This window comes from Polypterus senegalus, chromosome 7 (genome assembly GCF_016835505.1).
Source record: "Polypterus senegalus isolate Bchr_013 chromosome 7, ASM1683550v1, whole genome shotgun sequence".
In the NCBI taxonomy this organism is placed as follows: Eukaryota; Metazoa; Chordata; class Cladistia; order Polypteriformes; family Polypteridae; genus Polypterus; species Polypterus senegalus.
In genome coordinates, this window is record NC_053160.1 from 88,552,904 (window position 1) to 88,574,141 (window position 21,238).

Here is a 21,238-nt window from a genome sequence, read left to right on the forward strand (position 1 = left end):
CTCAAAGTATTCCCGGGAGTGGTATGTGTCTCACCGCATTTAATTTCAGGCCAGTTCCGCCCCAGTATCACCGGGTGTGGAGGATCAGGAAGGATTGCCACAGTTAATTTCCGAACCGATCCCCCGTAACTGATGACACACGTGGCGGCCTTGTACCAGCGGGTTTCCCCGTGGACACAGGTTATACCGACCTTATAATTTAACCACTGTCGCGGTAGCACAAAACGGCGAGCAACAATGGTAGTGTTGCTGCCGGTGTCTAACAGAGCAGAAGTTTTGTACCCATTGACGACCACCATGCCTGTGTGTGGAACCGCCAACGGGTTTATCAGAGCACACCAACCCCTCCTCCCCCTCCACCTGCATTCCGCCTCATTCCCAAGCGGTTTGAGCGCCCGCGACCCCGGGACGCCGGCACAAGCTCTGGGTTGTACGGGGGGCTAGGTGTTGGGACATACCCCGGTTGAGTCTGGCTAGAGGACGGTTCAGCTCCCTCAGATTGCGAGGCCGTCCTTTGTTTCTCTACGAGCTCTATGAGCTCTGCCATATTTGTAAATTCTCTACCCCAGACCGGCTGGGGGAAACCACGGGTAGTGTGTCCAGAAGCAGGTAGCAAGCCACCTGCTCTATGACTTGGGAGGGCTTAAGTGTCTGTGGCCGCAGCCACTGCCCTACTTTTACCCATAGGGACCAGGCTTGCTGTGGGGTTGGCGCTCGGGTCAAACCTCCAGTTTTCAGGTTACTCACCTGCCAGTCTGGGGCACCCCTAGGTGGAAATCGGGGCTCTGGCTTCACAGGGAAGCAGGCACTCTCCTCCGAGAGAGCACAAACAGCCCTCTTCGCCTCCCTCTTCCGAAGCAGCCCACGTCTGTGAGCCCCTCCCGAACACTCCCTGGCCTGTCTAAATTGCCTAGTGGAGCATGCGGGGAGCAGAGCCTGTACCAGGCCACTCCGAAACATGGGCCACCCTCCCAGCCTGAAAACTCAGCCCCGGTACGATCCCACCTGGACGTGTTGCAGGTCCTGTCCCCTTCTCTTCCAGGACTTCTCCATCCTGCCGACTACACCAATGTCACAAAGCTGAGACATACTCAAAGAAGTTTTGGGGCAGCCACCCGTATATTTTGGTATCCTGGCTGCAAAGTCGTTTTTTATCATAACAACAGCACTGAGGGCTGTTCCACGAAGTGAGCTAACCTCAAAATCCAGGTTTATTTCGATAATCCCGGCTTAATTTCTCGAAATTCGGTTCCACGAACGAGGCTAACCTGAAGCTCCGCTTAATTACTATGCCAACATATGCTCTTGGACAAGCCTGCTCCGTGGCAGGTTAGTTGTGAAGCTTATCTTAGCTTGATGAATATGATTGGGCAAGCCATGTGATGTCACAGCACGACATTCTGCGGGGCTGGGATTATTCTGCTGCTGTTCACTCCCTCTTTCGCACACATCGACCCTCCAATATAAAATTATTACAGATTACATGCAGGCGATTCTAATTACTTAGAAAGTATAAAATGACAAGGAGTGCATTGAAGGCTTTTACATGAATAACCATGGCGTGCCCATTTATTCATAATCCAGTTGATAAAGGAGCGAGGCTCATTCGTAGAGCTTTAAGGCAACAGGTTCCACAATTACTTCGGCCCAGGATAGATCCGTTGCATTTGGCGGATGATTATTTATACGAGCACTATAGATTTAGTAGACACAGTATTGCATATTTGTGTCAGTTATTGGAACCTTACATTTCTAAAAACACACGTCGCTCTAAAGCCCTTACGGTTGCACAGTCTTTGTGTATCGCTTTGCGTTATTTTGCCAGTGGTTCATTTCTGTACAGTGTGGGGGATGCTGAACATTTAAGCAGTGTGCCGTGAAATTAGGAAGGTTTGCGTTGCATTAAAGTCCTTTTTAAATATATTCATTACCTTTCCTGGCCACCGAGGAATTGTTGCCATTAAGGAAACTTTCTTTGGAATTAATGGTGTTTAATCTTTAAACATCTACTCATTTACAGCACATAAATCATTACCTGATAAGTAACTGAATTTAATTTGTCAGGCTTTCCTAACGTCATTGGAGCCATTGACTGTACACACGTGAGGATAAAGGCTCCAGCAGGTCCAACAGAGCCTGATTACATACGCAAATCATATCACATTATTAATGTACAGGTAAGTACTGATAATATCTCACATTTATATACAAGAGGTGAAAGTGTAGTCATCCAACATTAGCAATGTATGTCATTACCATTTCCTAAAATGTTTCAGATGGTATGCACTGCTGAACATCTAATTTCAAACATTGTGGCAAAATGGCCAGGATCAGTACATGATGCCAGAATTTTTCGCGAGTCTTCACTGGCTCAAAGCCTCAGACAAGGCAAGTCAACTAAAATTCACAAATATACTATAGTTTATTATACTACAGTCTAATGTGTCTACTTTCCATTATAGGAATTTTTCCTGGTGTGCTGCTTGGTGACAGAGAATACCCATGTCTACCGTTTCTTCTCACACCATATACAGATCCTGCAACACACGCAGAAAGACATTTCAACCATGCCCATTGTAAGACAAGGGCACGCATTGAAATGACATTTGGACAGTTAAAATCCAGGTTTAACTGCCTGCGGCATCTCAGAGTTACACCAGACAGAGCGTGTGACATTGTAGTAGCCTGTGCAGTTTTGCATAATGTGGCAATACTGCAGCAGGAGCGTATGCCAATAATGACGCATTCTTCACTTGCTGCCAGGACCTTTTCGTTCCACTCATGTTGCTCCTGAAACCAAGCATTATTAATAATTATATTAATAATTACAATTATATATCACTTTTTATCCAAGATGAACCCATATAATTAACATGCTGTCCTGTTTATCAATGTGTTAAAATAACCTTAAAGTACCTTACAACTGGTAACAAAATGCATATGTAAAAGGAAATTTTAATGACTATACATTTTGAAGGCTTGAAACTGTTCTCATTTAGTTGTTAAATAGTTTGACATCCTTAACAGAAAAGTTACTTAAATCATGTTCTTACGCATTTAACTTGTCAGCTATTTTCTGCCATGCAGCCTCACGAGCTTTGATAATACAGCTCGTGTTCCCCTTTCTAGTTATTATAGCTTTGTAGTCCTCATAGGCTTGTAATAATAATTCTTGCTCCTAAAAAACGCAGCTCTTTCCTTAGTTTCCATTCTTACTTATCCAGCATCAATTAACAAGGCTGCCTTTTATATCGTGTGGACGCGCACGAGCCTCGCTTATCAAGCTTGGCTTGAATTAGCGGAGATTAAATACACCTGAATTTTGTTCGTGGAACTCAATGAGCCTGAAGTGAACTGTTAGGCTAACTCAAGCGAGGCTATTACAAATAATCCTCGATTTTATAAGCTCGCTTCGTGGAACAACCCTCTGATGTGCATAGAATCGAGTCCAAAACAAGACTGAGGGTAAGGGGAAAAAGGGCAGGTTTTTAAAGGGGAAGACAGGAAGTGAGGTCATGGGAATCGGGCACGTGTTCGCCACTCATTGGATCAGGCCCGGACATGACATCAGGGGGGCCGGCGCGGGTTAGTTCTGTCTCCATTGGTTCAGTCCCGGAAGTGATATCACAAGAGCCAGGTGGAGTCTAACAGGGATGGTCTACAGGGAAGTGAGAAAAAGAGTCAGTGCACTCTGCCACAGCCCGGCCTGTCTTAAAACTGCCGTCACTCAAGCCCTTTAGCTGCCTCCCATGCGCACGTGTGTGACAATATAGATAGATAGATAGATAGATAGATAGATAGATAGATAGATAGATATGACAACAACACTTATATCAATGACAAAACAATTACATTAACAATCATCTTACGTTATTTTTAAAATATTTCCTTTTCTTTTTCATAACTTCTTTAACACACTACTTCTCCACTGCGAAGCACGGGTATTCTGCTATCCCCTATAAAGCACAAAATCTACAGGCTCAGTTGGCTATACAGAAGAATCTCTGAAAAAAAGAACTTGAAACCATTAATGTTTGGAAAGTTAATGAAAGTTAAAAAAAATCAACCTTTTACATTTTAACTATTATGCCTGGCATCAATTACCATTTCTCCCCAAAGAAAAATAAACCTTTTATAATGCACATTCTAATAGTCTAATTTCTTTAATGAAAAACAAAGATTCTGGCCAAAGTTCTATTAAATAGATTAGACAAAGTGCTTTCCTTTATAATTTTCCAAGATCAAACAGGATTTGTTAAAGGCAGACAACTACTAGCAAATCAGTAATGCATGTTTAATGCAATACAGTATATACCACAGCAGCAATGGAGCTCCCTGAGGTCTTGTCATCTCCGGAGCCAGGAAAAGCCTTTCTCAGAGTTGAATGGAATTATTTAGTCACTACAGTCCTCAAATTCAGATTTGGACCAAATATATGTGAATAGCTTAAATTATATTACTACAAAGCAGAAATGTTAGTTTATATATTGTCTAAATTCTCATTGTTTAACTTTGGAAAGGGCAAATCAAGGACTTCCCTCGTCAAAAAGAAGTGTTTGTCATCACCATTGACTCCCCTTGCCATTTATTTGCATAAAAAAATTGAGGAATTATAAGTGAAGGACCTAAAAAGTTATCTGGTGGTGTATGTTAACTGATTCATACTTCTCACTGTCATTTGAGAAAAAAAAAGTTTGAAATGGAAAGAGTTTGATTTGTTTAAACGTGAACCTTCTTCTGACTGACCCCAAGATACCATGTTAGAGTTATGAAGTATGCAAGCTGGAAGGGGTGGGTTCAGAAGGGCGGAAAGTGGAAGTGACACCAGAGTGGGAGGAACTGTCGATCATCCTTTCTGCAGAGGGGAGAAGCGAGAAAGCATTAGACAACTCCACCGACTTCTGATTTGGAGCATAACAGTTATTAAATGAGCCCTGAAGTTGTCTCCCAGACACACACGTGTGATTCTCTCTCTCTCTCTCTCTGTATATAGAGCTCAGCTAAGTGAGTGACTCTTTTTCACAGGATTTGCTTTGCTGTTGTGCTGCCCTCACTTGTGTATCCTCGGAGGTGGAACCTTTAGCCCAACTCCACCTATTCGGGCCGGACAGACACACACACTTCCACGTGTAGACATTTATATATAAGACTAGACATTAAGCCCGTTACAATAACGGGCGCTAGAACAGTAATGCATAAACATTAGTAGGAACAGTCTATATTAAATGGCAAGGGACCTTGTATGTGGCTGTAATATGCGTCACTGTATTATTATGTGCCTTTAATTTTCTCTCTCAGTAATGCTGGTTTGTATTTCCATAAAATGCCTGTAATTTTCTCTGACAGTAATACAGTGGAACCTCGGTTCAAGACCATAATTCGTTCCAAAACTCTGGTTGTAACGCGATTTTGTCATGAACCGAAGTAATTTCCCCCATAGGATTGTATTTAAATACAATTAATCCGTTCCAGACCATATGAACTGTATGTAAATATATATTTAAGTTTTTAAGCACAAATATAGTTAATTATACCATTGAATGCACAGTGTAATAGTAAACTAAATGTAAAAACATTGAATAACACTAAGAAAACCTTGAACAACGGAGAAAACTAACACTGCAAGAGTTCGCGCTATAGCCTTACGACGTAGTGTTAAAAGTGTTGAAAGTGTTAAAAACACTTTCTTTAATGAGTTTTAAGCACAGGGAAAAAAAGAACATTTGAAAAATTCGTAATTTAATAAACAACCAAGAAAAGTAACATTGTAACAATGCACGCGCGCGCGCCTATGTGTGTGTTTCTCACTCTCGCCTGTGTGTGTGTATCTCTCTTGCACGCCTGTGTGTGTGTGTGTCTGTCTGTATCTCTCTCGCGAGCGCCTGTGTGTGTGTGTGTGTCTCACTCTCACCTGTGTGTGTCCGTCTCGCGTGTGTGTGTGTTTGTCTGTCTCACGCACACCTGTGTGTGTGTGTTTGTGTCTGTCTCCCGCGTGCCTGTGTGTGTGTGTTTCTCGCACACGCACCTGTGTGTGTCTCTCTCTCTCTCTGCACAGGGAATGCACAGGAAGAGACCGAACACGTGCCGTGTGGCCCCGCGCATGCGCACTTCACCAGAAGACACATACACACGAACACCTGGATGCACACAGGGGTTTTATTAAAGAGGATATGTATATACAGTATATATATATATATATATATATATATATATATATATATATATATAGTAAAAAGTTGCTATATGGGCACCAACCTGACACAGACTGACACCGTGAGGCACATGTAAAATAAATAAACGTTTTATTTTTCTTCCCCTGTGGGGCACATCTTCCACGTGACCCCCACAGGCACAACACGGTCCAGCAACACAGTACAGCAAACAAAACACTAACACGCACAGTCCTCCTTTGCACCACCACTCCTTCATCAAGCTTCGTCCTCCTTCTGACTCTGGCCATTGAGTGGTGGTTGCTGGGCCCTTTTATAGTCCACCTGGAAGTGTTCCAGGTGGTTGATTGTCGAGTTCCGGTTGCACTTCCAGGTGTGGCGAATATGCTGCCCATACGGGCTCAGGTGTCCCAGCTGCAGCTGCACCCAACTCCAATTCCCATAGAGCCCTGCGGGAAACTGATGCACCATTCTAATCCAGGGGGGCGGCCATCTAGCGTCCAGGGGAAGGTATTGCACAGTCGATGGCTGCTCCTCCTTAACATATAATGAAGGGGCGTCATGCCACAATATATTTGCATTATATATATATATATATATATATATATATTTTAGATATTCTTTCAGAACCATAGTCTCTAAAACATTGATATTAGGATTGTTCAAAACACTTATTTTATACCCTATTTTGCTATGGGTCTGTCTATTGATCCCTGGTGTCCCTGCATATTGATCCCTGGTGTCCCAGGTATATCTGCATATGTTTTGAGAATTTGGAATGGCATCAGTTTCAACCAGTTTCATGGATGTCTGTTGTTAATGTTCTCTCACATATCCTTCATACTAACATCCCTTTACAATACTAGATTTTTCTTTTACTGGATCACTTCTCCCACTCCCTTTTCAGCTATTATGTCTAGTTACAAAAAGCTACAAAGGTGTTTCTAGCATATGGCTCCAAACGTTATGCCTGTATCTTCTATACATCTTGGCAAATTTCATTTTTTAATCCTACTCTTATTGAGCGGTCAGTGGTGATGACCAATGAGTCATCTGGTTCATATAATACAAACCTGGGTGTTTGTATTATATGGGTGTTCTGATGCAACTTCTGCAAAGCCAAATTGTTACAGTATGTATTAACAAATGTGTATGTATTTTATTGTCATTTCTGTGTAATTATGTGTTTTATTTTTATGTATTTTATGTCATATTTATTATTGTGTACTTCCTTTTTAATTTACTTAGATTGCATTTTCTTAGTGGGTAGTGTCTCAAGAGGCAGGACCACCATGATGTCAGCACTTCTGAGCTCTCCATCAGGTTATTTAAACTGACTTAATGAAGGCTCATGTAAGGAGTTTCAGTGAGTGTTGATATTTTTTGTTGTTGAATTTGTTGTTTTTTTCGATAATTTTTCACTTCATTTTAAGGATGCAGATTTCTGGATTGTGATTATGATTTGCTGTTGATTGCAATTGTCAAAGCCTTCTTTTTTGTCTCTTTTTGGTCTATTGAGCTTTTGAATTTTATCATGTATATTGTGTTAATACATTTTTGATTTACAAAGATCCCTTGTGGCCCTTTACATGCACCAGCCAATGGTTAACTGTTATCGTCCTTTTTTGGGGCTTTGGTTTGGTTTTTACCAATTTACAGTTATTTTGCCAGCTCCTCATTTTTGACCCTGCTCCAACTGATGCTACATGTAGCTTTAGGAGTCTGGCTTAAATCAGGTGGGCCTCTGCTGGGTAAACCAGATAAGATTCTGGCCTGCTTCCTAGCTTCTTTTGGAAGCCTCACCCCATCTTGCCTTGGAGGAAACTTCGATATCATAATACAGATGGCCTATGGTTGCCATCGTTGTCTCCTTTTGTACCTAAATGTTATCCCAGTAGTGCCTGATGCCTAGGCTGTGCTTCCCTCATAGTTTTTGCTGATATTTTCTTTTCACCTTTTCAAACAGGGCAAATTTTGTGCAACAGGTGGGTGGTATTTCTCACTGTTATTACTGTTGCTAATATTGTCTTCTTATGAGCTTGGTATTTTTTAAGAAAATCCTTGTTAATATTTGTTCATGTTGCTCATTATTGTAACTGTTGTAATTTAAACTCTAATTGATATTTGATTACAAAAAAAACACCTTTGTCCAAATGGAACACAAAGACCCAAATGTCAAAAATACGTTTTGCGGAGGTCAAAAACAAATGGAATAAGGTATTGTTTAATTTCGAACTCTCCTACTTTACTACAAATATATTTACAGTGAGATTGTGAAAGGAATAATAAAAAAAATTAAGCAATAATGAGTTGGCTAGCCATGTATGCTTTGCTCTGTACTACAGCAGCCACTGATTACCATCAAGTAAGTAAAAATCTGGTGTCTCAGCCCTCATGTTGTGTTTTAAATAATGAGGCAAGGCACATTTCTGGTGCACCTCACAGTCATTTTATTCTTACTAGGCTTGAGATGATACACTTAATCCACATTAAATGTTGTGATACAGGCTTCAGAATGCATTAGTTTCTCAATACAATGCGTCCTCAAAACAATGGATACAATAAAAACAAATAAACAATATATATAATTTTGAGAAAATGTTTGAAAAATGCTAAAAGTTAACTTTAAAACAAACACACAAATAGGCATTAAAAATAATAAGATTGTGTAAATTCCTCAATGCTTTTGTTTGACTCCTCAGAAGAAGAAAAAAAAGGTTATTGAGTTTTGTGATTACAAAATTGAATGTGAAATCCCACAAGCTTCTCTGAGTACTTGGTGGCTTCAAACACCACTCTGCAAGCTCAAAGGTGCCCTTTTAAACAGGACATGGACTTAAGAGACATTTAACAGATACTGTGCCTGTGACTGACACCTTATCAACATTCCAGAAATTAACAAAATGTTAGAAAATGCCAAAATAATATATATAAAATATAATATTTGAAAATCTTGGTGTGGGTGCATCATTTTAATTCTTGGAAGGTCGCAGCATAAACTGGGATATGCAAAATTTGAAATTTTTAAATAGAAAATATTCCTCATAATTTTTTACTTTAGTATATATATATACAGTATATATATATATATATATATATATACAGTATATATATATATATATATATATATATATATATATATATACTGTATATATATAGTGATGGATGGCCTGCAGCTTAGAGGTGTCCCAGAGTCCCGCAAGGCACCATAGGAGATGGAGTTCAGCTTCACAACCCTGCTGAGTACCGTGGGTGCCGCCGTGTGACACTGCAGGGAGACACAGGGATTTTCTTTTTCCCATATAGCCTGGAAGTACTCCCAAGTCACGGGGATGGAAGAATAGAAGTACTTCCAGGCTGAAGAAAATACAAGTCTCCATCTGACCCGGAAATGCTAATAAATCACATGGATGGAAGAACAGGAGCACTTCCAGGTCAAGGACTATAAAAAGAGTTAGTGCCGCTCGCCACCCCCTGGTCTGGCATGGTACTACTCTTATTTATACCCTTTAGCTGGCTCCCATGCGCACATGTGTGACAAGATATATATATATCTATGTACAAAGTATATATATATATATATATATGTAAAGGCACTGAACATATATGTAATTCACCTCAAGCACTGGCTCTAGGTACCAGTACAGGAGACATAAATTATAGTCAAGTTGGTTTTGAAACATTTACAGATTTTAATAATAACAATATGTTTGCATCCTTTTAATAACTGAGCCTCAAATATAATCTTTTTTTCAGTTCACATCTTTTACTTGAAAGTTAGAATGTTTTCCAAAAAAAGTTGCCCAACTCTTCTAAACTTATTTAAATATCTACAGTGGTAACTATACTAACTAGCAATATTTTAAGTCATAGATAGCTTCTCTAAACACAAAAGTGTAGACCCATAAGTACTGCTGTGCAATATTGGGAATTAAAATCTCAAATAATGCATTTTTTTTCTTCAGTCTCCTGTGGAACTCCAGCTTTGCATGTTTATATATATATATATATATATATATATATATATATATATATATATATATATACATATATATATATATATATATATATATATGTGTGTGTGTGTGTGTGTGTGCGTGTGTGTATGTGTGTGTGTAAATGTCATTCTACACAGGTAGGTCTGCAAAACAGAATGAGAAGCTTGTAGGCTCAATATTGGAAGCTGTATTGCTTGAATGTTCTTGTTTTGTGGGTTTGTGACTAATGTGTTGTAATTTATTTGTAATATTTAAATAATTATTTAAATTTTCTTTGCAGTTTTTTGCGACTGATGTTAATATTGCAGTGAATTTTTTAATGAGATGGTTATTGACATGCTTGTTATATTCAGCTTTACAGCAATTTATCTTACCTAGAAAATGTGTGATTTCGCACCCCCTACAAAAGTAATATCACATTTGAAGATGAAGAAGTCAAATTTCTAATTTTTGAACCACATACAGCTCTGCAGGTGAACAAATTCAACTCAAAAAACAAGTTTTTAACTCAGTGCTTAATATTTAAATATAAATTAAACAATTTACCTTTAAAAATCTCAATAATTTTGCAAATGAAGCTTAGACACAGATTGGAGATCTGGGGTTTGGGGTATCCCACAAAACATCAAGCACAAAGAGGAAATGAAAAACTATCAATGACTGAGGGGTTTGGGGGATTGGAGACCCCCATGAAGCAATGGGTACCGTCACACCGCTAAGCAGAGAAATAAAGTTGATTAGCATTGTGCCATGATAACACTTGCACCATGCACTACACAGTTGAAATTGCTGTGTAACTGCCCAGAGATGGGCTGAATGTAAGCAGCAGCTGTAGCACCCATTTCAGTCTTCCTTGTCACCCCCTTGCAAAAATGTCAATAAAAACCTAAAATTAGTAATGTTTCACAATCAGGGCTTGCACAGAAGTCAATCCTAGACATTAACCTTCTCTAAGGCTCATTGCAAGGTCCAAATTCCATTCTCTTAAAAAAAGTTATTAATCTTTAATAACACTCCACCTGCAGTAATGCACACTTCTGTGGCTCATTCTCAGGTGACATTTGCATGTGCAATGCTTGATTCTTTTCCTACCATAGAACACGAGCATTAAATAATAAATGACCTACAAATGACGCTGCACTGCAAGACACTGATTGCACCACAATAAAGTTGAACAAAGCACGTCACTCACTTTTGAAAAATTGCAATACAGCCTTCCTGTTTATTGCACCCAGGTTGGGAACTCCTGACTTACTGGGATCTGATATTTTCATTAGACAAGGGAATCATTATTTTGGGGGTGTCACAGGTTGTTTTAATATGCTTCAACTGGGGATACTACAGTACAACATTAACTGGTATAAACGGCATCAATTGCTTTAAGACAGTTACAGTAATTGTTCTAAAGTGAATCATAATCAAGTGAGCTCAACAAAGCAGGGAATAAATAACACCCCAGCCTACAATTCTGATTAGGCAGTTTAGTTCTGAAGGTGCCATGTGGATTTTTGTGTTGAATGTTTGTCCTGTCATTGTGAATACACCAGATGAAGGTTCATTGTCTGTATGTAAGTGCCATCAGGTTGCTTATTCTATTGTCTTTAAAGGCTGACTGTACAGCCCTGAAGAAGCCTGTATTACATGTTAACGACTAAACATTGTTTTAAATTCAGTTTCCCTGTGGAAATCTCACTTTACATATTTATGTGTATTTGTAAATGTCATCATACACATTTATGTGCACAAAACACAATAAGAAGCCTGTGAGCTCAATATTGGAAGCCGTATTGCTCAGCTATACTGTTTGTTTTGTGGTTTGTGACTACTGTGTTTATTATTTATTCATAATGTTTAAAAAGGTTTTTATAAATACTCATCTAATTTTTTGTGATTAAATTTTCCCTTAAACATATCGCAGCAGAAGTGTACAATTCTGCCCTGTAGAGTCTAAACAATAGTGGTTTTGTTCGTGAACATATTCACACTCAGCAGTAGTGGTCTGAGATGTCCTGTCCAGGTTATGACCACAAGACATCTCCACTTCTTTCATGATAGTAACACACACCAATCTTGATGAGAACAATTGTGCACAATGACTCTCTACCCAACAGTGTGCAACTAAAGTTTACATAAACATGGCTTAAAATATAGTGAAAACAAGAAAAACAGCCAGACAAATTTTTATGTTATTGTGGAAAGCTACTCTATTAAATTACCTATTTTAATAAGAGTCATCAGGGCTATTTTATGTAACAGAACTACTGCAGGCCCCAAAAATATACTGTACTTACATTTGACAAAATCCAATTATGCCATGCCTGGTGATGTATGTAGACAAGGACTAAGAAGAAAAGAATGAGGCATCACCTTATACCCATTACTTCAAAATAATATTCTAGAATGTAGCTAAAACCTGACAGTCCTGGTTACAATTAGGACTTGTGCTGTTTGACACTGCTGGGTGACAGTGACAGTCTTTCAAACAAATAATCATTAACCATGACACATGTGGAGATCAGAGCCAGGAAATCAAGTGACAGTGGCAAACCTGAAAGAGAATTTCTGTAACACCGTCGAACACTTTAAGTCAAAAGTCAGTGGAAATACAATTTTGAACATCAGAATAGCTGTGACTAAAATAAGAGTTATAATAAAGCATACAACAAGATACCCAAACATATCAAAACAAACTATAAACTTAGGAGAGATTTTAAACAGCCCCGTTCTGGTTGAGGGAATATCAATAATTTATTTTAAACTACAATAGTGTAACACAAATAGAGCTGACACGTGTGGCGCAGTTACTTTAAAATGAATCTATCTATTTTTGACAGGTTTTGTAAAAACAATTGACAGAACAGTATAGGACCCAGCCTCGCAGCTCAGTACATGAAAGGCCATAGTAGATGCTGCTTTTCCCCACAGCTAGTGGGTAATTTGGCTTTCAGCTTTGTCTTTGTATGATATTTAGGGTGCATAGGTTCCTCTTCTCCAGATAAACTTGTTAGATTTTCAGTGGCAAACATTATTCATGACTGTGTTCTACTGAATATAAACTTTTAAATTTATGTTAGTTCTGATAACTTTCCATTGCATCTAGTACTGCTTTAACTTTACAGAATATAAAAAAGTCTGGATGAGAAGTGTCTGCATGATGTTGGTATGGTCTGGCATTTTACATAGGGCTTGAAAATGTGCATGTTAGGCTGAGTGGAGTCTATAAATTGGCTGGTTGTGAATGATAAACCTAGACCCTCTCAAGCTTTTCTTCCTGATTTGCCTCAAGTGCAGCTGGTATCGTGCAGCTATATAGTATATTGGAATAAGTTGGTTTGGCAAATTAGAGTACACAAATGGATTAATAAATCAATAAGCCATTAATTAACTAAGATGATTTAGACTTGGGACATTACAGAACACTATAATGTTAACTTGGAACACTACACAGCAACAGACAGGCGGCCAGTTGGCCGAGATCTCCAGTGTTGACTGTTTATTTTTGACTTTCTCTCGTATGATTTTAATGTCTCCTATTATCAACTGGCCATAGGACTTCAGTTAATTAATGGACAGATATTTTTGGTTCTCGTTTTTTGTTTAATCACTTTCTACCTTAGTCTTTGTGTGTTTTAACAAATCTGTATCTAAATGTGTACCAGTTCTGTATTTAGTAATTAGTATAATCTCTACTTGTATTTTATTTGAGAAATGTTCACTGCAATCTGCACCTGCATTCAGTAAAGAGCGCTATACAAAAAATAAGTTATATTATATTCTGTTATATTTTGCATTTGAATGCCATGTTCAAAAAGATGACTTCATAGTATTTTCAAAGACTGACTGGAGTCCAATGAAGGACTGTTATGGAGTATACAAATGAAAATGCTGAAGTAAATATTGCTCCGTAATTAATTTAGGTAACAGACATTGAATCATAGTTGTCCTTTTGTCCCTTTAAAGTGCCCCTAATCTCATATATTTTAATTAAGCATGTGTCAATTTAGTCTGTGATTACTACCCCTGTTTTTGGTTTTTAATTTCCTCTCTTTCCTTTTGTTCATTACAATGTTCTACCATTACTACTTTGATCCTTTTTACATAAACTGGTATTTACTTTGTCTTACTTCATTCCTTGCAAGTTCTGTCTTTTAGATATTTAGCATTATATTATGCAATTACACTTAAGATTGTTTTCTTTTTTCTCTACCCTTTTGCTTTTTCTTTCTTTTTTGAAATAGGGAGAAATATATACTTGAATGTTAAGGATCGGGTGGCACGGTGGCACGGTGGGTAGCGATGCTGCCTCACAGTTAGGTGATCCGGGTTCATTTCCAGGGTCCTCCCTGTGTGGAGTTTGCATGTTCTCCCTGTGTCTGCGTGGGTTTCCTCCGGGTACTCCAGTTTCCTCCCACAGTCCAAGGACATGCAGGTTAGGTGCATTGGTGATTCTAAATTGTGCTTGGTGTGTGTGTGCCCGCCCTGCGGTAGGCTGGCGCCCTGCCCAGGGTTTGTTTTCTGCCTTGCGCCCTGTGTTGGCTGGGATTGGCTCCAGCGGACCCCCATGACCCTGTGGTTAGGATATAGAGGGTTGGATAATGGATGGATGGATGGATGTTAAAGATCAAAGTCCAGTTTAGCTTAACACCTAAAATGACACTGTTTCTCTTGAAATTTCTTCTTTTATACATTTACTGTCTTACTGGGTGTAATGAGGATGACAATTAGACTCAGGAAAGTAGAGAAATTAACTGACTTAAGGACTGCACAAAAGTTTTTTGAAACTTTGTCAATGCCATGCTTGGTCGCTGCTTATGTGTCCTCCATTTTTGTCTGTTAACTTTGTTTTTGTAAGATCAGTTACTGACTATTAAGAATGGTCTTTAAACAGCTTCATCCAAACAAGGACACTTACAAATGGAATTACTATTTGTGGACCTTCCTGGATTCTAGACAAGGCAGTGCATACCTGAAACAGATGCGGAAGGAACTACGCAAGGTCTCACAAGTGCTTCAGGAGTTGTGGGTCTCAAGTGCTTCTTCCTGGTCTGTTGTTATCTAATATTATCACTGAGAAACAAAATTGACAAACTTCATCTTCTCCTCTCAACAAATAAGAGATATTTCCTCACTTTAGCATATTGCTTAACGGAAATATGGCCTAATGCATCACTTTCTGACTCTTTATTAGAATTGGCAGGGTTCCAGCTTTACAGAGCAGATAGAAACACGGATTAAAATGTGGTGGTGTTTCTGTATTAATAAAAACTGGTGCAGTGACTTTTCCATATTGTTAAACCACTGCCCTGATAATCCAGGATTATTAGTACAGGTCGTTCAATTCAATCCATTCAAGCGATAGTAGGGAGCAGGTTGAGGAGACCCTGGAGAGGTGGAGATATGCTCTAGAGAGGAGAGGAATGAAGGTCAGTAGGAACAAGACAGAATACATGTGTGTAAATGAGAGGTAGGTCAGTGGAATGGTGAGGATGCAGGGAGCAGAGTTGGCGAAGGTGGATGAGTTTAAATGCTTGGGATCAACAGTACAGAGTAATGGGGATCATGCAAGAGAGGAGAAAAAGAGAGTGCAGGCAGGGTGGAATGAGTGGAGAAGAGTGTCAGGAGTAATTTGTGACAGACGGATATCAACAAGAGTGAAAGGGAATGTCTACAGGACGGTAGTGAGACCAGCTATGTTATATGGGACGGTGACACTGACCAGAAAGTAGGAGACAGAGCTGGAGGTAGCAGAGTTAAAGATGCTAAAATTTGCATTGGGTGTGACGAGGATGGACAGGATTAGAAATGAGTACATTAGAATGTCAGCTCAAGTTGGATGGTTGGGAGACAAAGTTAGAGAGGTGAGATTGTGTTTGTTTGGACATGTGCAGAGGAGAGATTCTGGGTATATTGGGAGAAGGATGCTAAGGATAGAGCTGACAGGGAAGAGGAAAAGAGGAAGGCCTAAGAAAAGGTTTATGGGTGTGGTGAGAGAGGACATGCAGGTGATGGGTGTAACAGAGCAAGATGCAGAAGACAGAAAGATATGGAAGAAGATGATCTGCTGTGGCAACCTATAACGAGAGCACCTGAAAGAAGAAAAGAACTAAAGGTCATTTAATTCACACAGTGCAGAGTTACTTTATACTTGTTTATCAAAGTGCTGGAGATTGCTAATGTTTTGTGCACTGATTGTACTCTGTTCACATGATAATACTGTTATTACTACTACTACTAAAACATTAGCCTTAGCATACTGACTTGGGATGCCGCAGTGGGCAAATCATATCACACAATTATTTTCTTTTATGCTTTTGTCACAGCATGCTTCATGTAAATATAAAGCAGAGGTACGTTGTATAATAGTAATAGACTTAATAATCTAGAATTTGATTTTAGCTAACCCACTTAAGAAGCTCATGGCAAGTGTTCAGAACTACTGATGAACACAGCTGATATACTATGAATATGACATAGAGTAAGTGGTGAAAGAAAAATAATAAAAGTAATAGGGATTCATAATATATTGTACATACAAAGAAAGGGCAAATCAAGAAGATTCTAACAATAGCTAATGGCCATGTTTCCCAGAATTCTTTTCAAAACTTGACATTAGGGGTATGACAGATGGCAGCTCTTATTAATGGCACAAGTGTATTTTTAAGTAAAAAAACTTCATTTATAACTGGAATGCATAATTAGAATAATAAGGGTAAATCAACATTAACAGAACAAACACTAGCAGTCACATATTCCAAAACTTGTTTCATGGTATGACATTGGTGGTATGGTATCTGACATCTCTATTAATGAGCATTAATGCATTTGTTAAACTGAGCTCTTTGTGTATTTTGCATTGAATTTTCTGGTTAATATTGATTATAAATAAGTATTAAGTGAAACAGGAAAAGCACAAACCTGAATCTAAAAGCTCTTCAAACCGACTGTTGAAAAAAGAATACTACCATTTCAAAGGTTGAAATTCCTGTAAAGAATATCATATGTCAATATGGCATTAAAGAAAGTTAAGCTTTCCTAATGATCTCTTTCAATGTGTTTATCATGTCAGCCTTAGTAGGAAATAGGAGCCTTTGGACAATTAATTTTCTATTTTTAGGTATGAATCTGTTTCCATCTTTTTGAAGTATAATCCAGTGCTACTTGACATTAAGCTACACATTTGGAAATGTTATCTGAGATTAAAATATTGCCAGAGACAATGAGCGTATGTTCAACTCAAATGTTAAACAAAGAAAAAAACTGTGAAATAGTCATTGAAAATCATAAGAAAACTAAACTAGTTGTAAGGGTTTGCCTAATCGGCAAGGAATTGAGAGGAAAAAAAGTATGAACAAGGTAGCACAGGACTGGAGTACAATGAAAACCCAAAAAGGTAAAGGTCATGATACCTCTAAATGGCAGTACACGCAAAAGGGGGCTGTCAGCATAGGGGGAAAACTTGGCATCAATGTGACCACATTTGATTTTTAAATCAAATATTAATATTTTTTTCTTTGAAATATTTAATTGTGTTGTGGTTTTCTATGGGTGTGACCCTGATGTAGACGTCTGAGCGGGACTGATTTTTTAAACCCACACCCACCCGCTCCCGCAGCAATTCATCCTGTACTTGGCCTTATCTTTCCTGCTCCCACCTGACCCTAACGGTTTTGTCCCGCTCCCACCTCCAGAAATCATTGCTTCCATTAAGGGAAAAAGTCATGTATGGTTGATAAGCCTGCTTAACATAATCTTGCACAAGGAGGTAGCTGTAGGTTCCCCTCTTTGGCTCAATTGTCATTTACACTTTGCAACGATTCTACTACATCAGTATTTATTACAGATTTTCAGATGGGACTTAAATAATAATTAGTCAGCACAAATCAGCACGTCTTTTTGACAGAAAGGAACAAAAAAGAGCAGTGTAAGCAATGTGTCTTGTTAAAGCTTTGTAAGTAGGCAACCGCTTGCTATTCTATATTGAAATAAAGTATGATCTATGTTAATAACGGACACAGAAGGTAGGTGCTGCATACAGACAAGTTGCACATACTGTATAAGTTTTGCTTAAAACATACACTTTTCTAGTCACTATATTACTGGTACCTTAACAAACACTTCCCACTTTCTCAGAGTACTCTTTGCTTATCAATACAAGCACACTGTAACCAAGCAAAGCATTGAGAACATACTGACATTTTCTCGTGTGTTCACAACCTCTGTGAAGAAAGGGGGTTTACTAACAGCTGTCCAGAGAAGTTCACTGCACTCTTTGATTTAGTGCAACTACATTAATTTGCGACTATTACAAATTATTACAGATCTCTTCTTGTTCCTGTGCCTTTGCAATCCTCTTAAATGAAAATACAGAAACAGAAGGCTTTGGGTTGAGAAATGATGCTCCTTTGTAGAGCATGTGGATAAGAGCTGGTGCTGAACAGTTTGTTGACAAATTCTTTAAAGAAGTCGCAATATCTGATTCTAAATTAGTCGTCGCATCATTGAACGGTTTCAGAAAACAGGCCACATTTGTACCTTTTTCTTTATATGACCAATCATCAAATTGCTGCAGCACTGAATTTTGGCTGCTATATCTAAGTACGGCTTAAGCTGAATATAGCCTTGTTGTAAAACCCAATATCCTTGCGAACAAAATCCGCACATTTATCCTGTGCTTTGCTTTTAGCATTAGTTGTTACTTTTGACAGGTTTGGCAATAATGTCAGTTTAGTTTGACCCTTCGGTACTGCACCCTTCACTTTAAACCAGAGGTCCCTGACTTGTGTCCACTGTATGTTAGCACATTTATCGCAGCATGCAAATGGAACTTGGTTGCCATCACCATCGATAACAATTGAAAATGACTGCCAAATGTCAGACTTCCCTTGACCGAGTTTTGCAGTCTGCTTTTTTAATGCTTTTTCCACTGCCGTGGATGTAAGGCCGTATCCGGGCCCTGCAATCTTGAGGAGACAGTATATGCATACATCCTAACTGCTTCGGCAAATGAAGCAGGATGCCTATATAGTGGAATGCTAGATGGAAGCCCACCTGGGCTGCAGCAGTGCTTCAGACTCCCACAGGGTTCCTAGGGAGTTGGAGTTTGGAGCAGGCCTGCTGTGTTCTGTGGGCACCGCCAGGGGGCGTTGCAGGAACAGTTGAGCCCTGTGTGTCATTGAGCACTTGGAGCACTTCCTTCTATGATGGTGATGTGATACACTTAAGTGTGTTAAGTGATGGTAAGTGAATGGAGTTATTTTTTCACTTTGGATCTGATGGAAAGGAGAGAGAGGCGTTAGTACCATAATTCAACCCTTTATCTCGCAATGTTTCATTTTATATATATATATATAAAATGAATGTACTGTACATTATGTTCTAATTTAATTTTAATTTCCCAGATGCTAGCTTCCACCCGCTCCTGCTCGCAATACTGAAAATCATTTCTGTATTGCAAGCAATTGCACTGTGTCCCACAACTCCTGTGGATGTTTAAATTAACCACATTCATTGATGGTCTTGTGCTTTGGATGTTTCTCAGTGTGTGACATTATAATGTTGAGTTTTAAAAGAGCATAACATATAGTAATGACTTGCAAGACACGTAGCTTTCAAGTGATATAAAAAGGTTTTAAAACTTTATAGGGAACAGTTTTTATTTGAAATTACATATTTCATTTTGACTCTGGCAAAAGATCTTCCAAAACTCCACATACCTGATACTTGACTGTTCCTGATGATTGCGTAAAAAAATACAGTATTAATAATTTTCTTTTCTTTTCCTTGATGTAAAAAACTCCCTGTTTGACTGAACATTACTTCCAGTCCATAATAGTCAGGGACAGTGTGCTTTGTAATGTACTCCTTCAAGACAAAGTAAAAGGGGCACACTGGGTGAAAGAAAGTGAGTAGAAGGTAAAGGCTCACTGTCAGAGAGAATCAAAGACCAGAGCTATGAAGAGATGCAGAAGGTGTAGAAAGGTGGATACATTGAGAAGTTCCTACCAGTCTACCAAACTGTGAAAACCCTATATTAGACACATCTAATGACAGAGTAAAACTGTGGGTTTATACAAATAGCCTTCAGTAACTGGAGTAAAAGAGCTAGCAGTCCTTTTTTTATAACTCTGCACTTCTTATAGTTTATTTAAAGAAGAAGAAGGTTATTAAAAGTCTATCCAAATGGCTAGGCTTAAAAATCTCATCAAGGGGTTCATGTTTTGCTTTACTAGAAGTCCTGCTACATTATCCACAGAAAGTGATCATGGCCATAAACCATCAGTCAGTATTCTTGCTTCTATGATTGTGTTTAAGCCTATATTCAAGTTGGCAGCAATAAGCACAAAGATCTCATACATTAGTGGCAGTTTATTGTATGACTGTATTGTCTTATATTGTGTATTTTATGCAATATATTTTTCACTACTATGGTATATCATGTTGTGATGGTGTCACATATCATATATTGTCTTGTCTAGCTGCATCTACCTTGTTTAGTGAAAGAAATTCCTAGCAACTGTGTTGTTCAAGAAAATGTTCAAGTTCATGCTCTGATTTGGTGTGGTATGATAATGCCTCTTCACATTTCTTGGTTTAGTTATCATCTGTGGCTTCCATGGGAATGGTGGGAAGAACTTAGACTACAAAGACATACTGTACTCTCAAGTTAAATTGAAATGTATTTCCCAGTGGGACTGAGTGTGCTATAAGATGGACTCAGATCCCTTCCAGGATTAATTCTTACCTTGCATTAATTGCTGCAGGGTTATGTATGCACTGCTCATCCAAAAGTGTGACTAGAACACAATCGGTACTGAAAATGGTAAGGAATTCCATGATTGATAGTAAAGCTTTTTTGTGTGTGTGTATTTTGTTTTCTTTTTATTTTTCTAAACACATTTGGAACGGTACATTAGTAGTGCCACCAATACAGAGGCATGTTTGTGTAACGTGAAAGTGAGCTGAACATGGGTTATTTCATTATAATGAATATATTAATACCATAAGACATGACTAGGGGGACAATGGGCATGACTGAATAAATTATTTTCTGCAAATGCCTTAAAGCTACAG

General features: G+C 38.7%; 1 pseudogene; it reads left to right on the plus strand.

Moving 5' to 3' along the window:
• Positions 1-1,556: 1,556 nt before the first annotated feature.
• On the plus strand, positions 1,557-2,351 carry LOC120533130 (annotated as a pseudogene).
• Positions 2,352-21,238: the final 18,887 nt, after the last annotated feature.